This window comes from Coenobita brevimanus, chromosome 80 (genome assembly GCF_032717465.1).
Source record: "Coenobita brevimanus isolate Jiangsu-jjx chromosome 80, ASM3271746v2, whole genome shotgun sequence".
Taxonomy (NCBI): domain Eukaryota; kingdom Metazoa; phylum Arthropoda; class Malacostraca; order Decapoda; family Coenobitidae; genus Coenobita; species Coenobita brevimanus.
In genome coordinates, this window is record NC_137033.1 from 12588812 (window position 1) to 12594811 (window position 6000).

Consider the following 6000-nt stretch of genomic DNA (forward strand, 5'->3'; position numbering starts at 1 on the left):
ACAGCCACCTTTGGCTTTGAAATGAGTATAGAGAAAGTAGGAGGATACAGAAAAGGGTTTGCTGTCAGTTGCCTCAGACAGCTGAGTCTCCGTTAGAAAAAGAAGGTGAGGTTTAGAGGAGGAGAGGTGGTGCTCAACAGAGTGAAAGTTAGATGAAAGGCCGCGAATGTTGCAGAAATGAAGAAGAAGAGAGTCAGACAGTGGTTCCAGGCACCTCGAGTCGTCACCGGGAGAGGGGCAGATGGCGGGGGCATTTATGGTCCCCCTCCCTGGGGACTCCGAGGCTGGATGAATTGACGCCATTTTGGTGAATTTTGAATAGGAAGTGTAGTGTGTACTGTGCATGTAGTTTGGTGAAGATAGATAGAGAAATTTGTACTGGAGAGCATGCTGGCCTACTCTCTGTGTAACTGAGACACTGAAAAAGTTCAGCAAAGGGGGATGGCCAGGAACTAGTCCTGAGGGCTGATGAAACGGGAGCTCCAGCACTCCCTGTCATCAGCTTTCCATCCACCTCGGGAGTACTGCCCTGCTCGACTGGTGCTACAGTCTACTCCTTGTTTCGATTCTGCTCCACCCACCTTTGGGTCGCCTAGGGATTCAAAACCTAAAGGAACTTCAGAACAATTCATTCATCAGCCGGAGAAAAAAAAATGCAGGGGAAAAAAAATGCGTAAAGATTCATCTTTTCTGCTTCAAGCGAGGAAAAAACATTAGGCCTACTAGGCTATGAGAATTGCTTTATTACTTTCATATATAAGGAAAATTACGGTTATAGTTCATTGGGTGTTATACTTTTTTGCCACGACCAAAAGTATCTGCAGAATTGACGAAAGTCTGGGGAGAGTCGAAGGAAATTGAACCAGTCAGATATTCGGAGTGCACTGAATGAACCAGCTTCCCTCTGTTTTGGAGCGACTGTTCGCTCAACGTAGTCGTTTTCACAACAGGCATTCGATATACGCTGCATGCATGAAAGGCCTTGGTCAGCTTCTACAATAAATAAAATCTCCATAACAGTCAATTAGTACCACGAATAACTTTACTTTGTTTCATTTTTGTCAATCTAATATTCGCCCTGGTTTGGTTGTGAATTGTTTTGCAGCTGCTCGAGCAAAGAAAAACGTATAAATATGCAATCTTGTACACACCTTTGTCCCAGTGGTGAAGTCCATGTAAAATAAAAATTCATCAGCCCTTATATGTGTTCTTTGTTTTCCATGTTGTTCTCTCGACGACTTGTCATACTCTTTGACAGCAGCACTCAAACATTATCCAACCAACCCATAATAGTAATTATTATTATTATTATTATTATTATTATTATTATAATCCAGTGTACCCCCATGAGGAGCGAAGGAGCTCGGGGCTAGGCAAGTTGGTCCTGACCTTTAAGATGAGGGTAACCAGCCTCACTCATCCCTGAGTGACATTACATGAGCATTAAACCCCAATCATCCCTTGGATATAAACCTGCACTGGCTAAATCCGATTGGAGCGCCCACTAAACCACCAGGCGCCATAAATTGGTTATATGGTTACCACCCAGCGTAGTAAATGGCTTTCTGGTGTATAGGAAACCATTTAGCTTGTCACTTAGTGTAGAGTTACCCGTAGACAAAATGACGAGGAAAGACTGAAGGAAAGAAAGACAGAAGAGGAAGAAAGGAAAGATGGAAGGAAGTGAAGAAAGGGCCGGCATCCGAGAACAGCACTACGTCGAGTGAAAGGATGGTGAGAGCCCCCACCAACCACAGTAACAATAATAATAGTAGTAGTAGTAGTAGTAGTAGTAGTAGTGGTAGTAGTAGTAGTAGTAGTAGTAGTAGTAGTAGTAATAGTAGCAGTAGTAGTAGTAGTAGTAGTAGTAATAATAATAATAATAATAATGATAATAATAATCCCGTAAGGGGTGGCCATTTGACTTTGAGTTATTTGTTTTACGGGAAGGGGCACTAACCCTCCACAAACCCAATTGTTGACACGTAGGGAGCACGTATGGTTTGGTTATATGGTTACCACCCAGCGTTGTAAATGGTTCTTAGCTTACAGGAAACCATTTGGCTTGTCACGCAATGTAAAGCCAGGTGTAAAGGAAAGAAAAGCAGTAAGAAGTGACAGGAAAGATGGAAGAAAAGGAAGAGAGGAAGGCAGTCACAGAAAAAGAATGATAAAGGCTGAGGAAGAAGTAGGCAGCATTACATCAAGTAAGTGGATGATGGTCGCCACCACCTACCACTAATGATAATAATAATAATAATAATAATTATTATTATTATTATTATTATTATTATTATTATTATTATTATTATTATAAGTAGCAGAAGTAGTAGTAGTAGTAGTAGCAGCAGCAATAGTAGTAGTAGTAGTAGCACCGTAAATCCGATACGTATTGCACTGCAGAGAATCTTCACACGAACACTTGTAGGATGTTCCAGATACACTGCTGCTGTAACAGTGATAGAGACGATTTCCATGCAAAAGTTTATTCCCCCTCACACACACACACACAATCCGGCCATTCCAGGGGGTAGCATTCGAAGTCAGTGTATTTGACATAACAAGAATAAAAAAATTCCTTTATGAAAGCAATGGGGATACGCCGTACTCGCTCCACTGACCACTTCTTAACTTTAATACACAGGATCCTTTAGCCCTTATGATTGAGACGTATTGGTTGTGTGTGTGTGTGTGTGTGTGTGTGTGTGTGTGTGTGTGTGTGTGTGTCTGTCTGTCTGTCTGTCTGTTTGTCTGTGCCATCAGTAGGTCCGACGGGGTGCACACATGCAAGCAAATGAAAGGACATTACCACCAGCGCCCACCATAAGTGTCTGCCAAAACGTTATTTCGAACCCTAGACGCGGGACATAAGTAGAACGCAAGGCATAGACACCACCACCATGCAGACATGACTCCGCGTAGGAATGTGCTACCAATGTAAACGGTCGACTGAGTGTGAACATATGATAGGACAAACTACCCACTTAACGCCTTCAGTCCGATTGTACTTTGTTATTTTCACTACCGTCAACTGATGGTCGGAGTGATCTCTCGCAGTGGAGAGGACTTCTAATACTTCGTTCACTTCCTTGACTGTTCATCATCATGACGTCTGTTCTGTTATTCTTAGTACCACCAAACAACATTATTCAACTTAATAGGGACTTCTTGTAGTGAAGTGGCTAGATTTATTAAACAGTCTCCATTTCAATTAATAAATATCAATAACTCTTTCGCCCTTGTCTATCAATTTGTACCTTGCCTTCTTGCTGGAAGTTTGCTCTCATTCAGCCAGTCCCAAACAAGGGTGACCATTCCCAACCCTCTAACTATCGTCCAATTGCTCTAACATCCTGTATCTCAAAAGTTATCGAATCAATTCTTAATAGAAAAATTTTAAAGCATCTTTCCTATCACAGCCTTCTTTCTGATCATCAGTATGGGTTCCGTCAGGGACGCTCCACTGGCGATCTTCTCACCCACCTTTCAGACTCTTAGTCATCCTCCTTTCGGGACTTTGGCGAGAGCTTTGCCATTGCACTTAACATCTCAAAGGCTTTCGATCAAGTCTGGCATAAATCTTTAATTTCCAAACAGCCCTCTTACAGTTTCTATCCATCTATCTGTGCCTTCGTCTCTAGCTTCCTTTCTGGTCGTTCTATAGCCGCTGTTGTAGACGGCCATCGTTCTTCTCCTAGATCTATCAACAGTGGTGTTCCTCAGGGTTCTGTCCTATCACCAATTCTCTTTCTTTTATTTATCAATGATCATCTAAGCTGTACATCAAATCCTATCCACTCATACGCTGATGACTCCACCCTTCATCTTTCCATTCGGTTCCCACAACGTCCATCTCAGCAGTTACTTCAACAAACAAGGGATGAGGCTATGGCACACCTGATGTCTGACTTGGCTCGTATCTCTGACTGGGGTAAAAATAATCTGGTTGTTTTTAATGTATCAAAGACAGTTCTTACACTTATCAACCCGACAAATCTTCCACAGGTATACTCACTAATGTTTAATAATATTCAGCTTAATCCTGCATCATCCTTGAACATGCTTGGGGTTTCATTTACTCGGGACTTATCTTAGAAAGATCATCTTACATCTCTTGTAAAATCTGCTTCCAAGAGATTAGGTGTGCTAAGCCGACTCCGCTCTTTCTTTACCCCGCACAATTGTTGTCTCTATACAGGGATTTTATCCGTCCCTGTGTGGAGTACAACTCTCATGTGTGGGGAGGCTCTCCACATACACCTCTTCTCAATAGGGTGGAGTCAAAGGCTTTTCGTCTCATTAACTCTCCTCCTCTTACTGACTCCCTTCAATCTCTGTCTCTTCGTCGCACTGTTGCATCTTTATCTCTTTTCTATCGCTACTTCAATGGTCACTGCCCTTCTGAACTGTCTGCATACATTCCTCCACCTCTACGACAGGCGCGTAGCACCCTTCTAGCAGCAAACTCTCATCCCTTTTCTGTCCAGCTCTCTAATGCAAGAGTTAACCGTTACTCCCAGTCCTTCATTTATGCAACAGGCCAACTCTGGAACAGTTTCCCTCTGTCTGTGTTTCCTGCTTCCTATGATCTCCAGTCTTTCAAACGCGGTGTGTCCAGGCATCTCGAAATAATCGGATCTTGATTTTGGCTCTCTCTTGTATTTTGCTTTTCTCTTGGAAGGAACATAATTGCAGGCTCACGGCCTTTTGTACCTTCTTCCTCGCATTGAAAAAAAAAAAAAAAAAAAAAACGAAGTCCGTGTTCTTGCAATCTTCAAATGATTTTATTCAGCTTTCGGGACACCTTTCAGAGTGAAGGGATCGAATGTCCACCCCTGGTTAATGGGTAAAAGTTAATGTTTACACTAAAGCGCTGGAAAAAATCACAAGAGTGGATTTAAAATCCTCGTCTGAAAGAGGTTACAACGAATGTAAAGTAAGTCTAAAAAAATAAGTAAATATAAACGAATACAACATTGTCAGTACAATTAAAAGAAGGGGAAAAAAAAAGAGTTTAAACACGAAAACTCTAAGAGAATGTTGTATACTGGAAATAATCTTTCTAATACCCTTTCATTACCTATTAAAAAAAAAAAAAGTCAACTCCAACCCACCTCAGAAGCGTTTATAGATGCCCTCCTACATTTTTATACACCCTGGAACCAGTAGACAAAAAAAAATGTGCAAATATGTGTTAAAATAATTATTACTCGGTGTATTTTGCAATGAAAACGATCGCCAATGATGAGGTACTGTATACCAGCTCCAGTGTTGCCATAAAGCCATAACAATATTGCATGCATTTCGGTTCATGTGAAATGTAGTACAGATGTACTTGTACCAACAAAGAAACATTATACAGTCAATGACTATGGCATGACAGAAATGCTAGTATGAATTATTGTTCACATTCCCTTTCTGTGTTTGCGTTGAGCACTGCTAGACACTTCAAAGTCAGTGTTGGTTTTAAGTATGTTACCAACAAACTAATATTCCTTATTTATAATTTTCTTGTGTTTGGAGATTAATATAGCTTAAGCTAATATTGCTTTTGGAAGAAGACTAGCTACTCTTTCTTGTCCCCAGCTAATCCTGACCCCAAAAGAAGGGCCCCAATGGAAATACGCTGCAGAGGCATTATTGGGTTATCCTTGGTTGGTTTCAGGCATGGCTAGTACTTATAAACACTCGTTCCACGTTTAATGTGCCACTCTGTATGTACCAAACCGAATAAATTACTACTACTACTACTACTACTACTACTACTGCTGCTGCTGCTGCTGCTGCTGCTGTTGTTGTTGTTGCTGCTGCTGCTGCTACTACTACTACAACTATTATTATTATTATTATTATTATTATTATTATTATTGTTATTATTCGTTTTCGTTTTTGAAGGCTCCAACATGTTTGCATGCGTCGGCCTTGATCACCTAACTGTGGCTCTCCATGATGCCCGATCTATGGCAGCCACCCTGTTCAGTCCCTAAATCATGAGGTCAC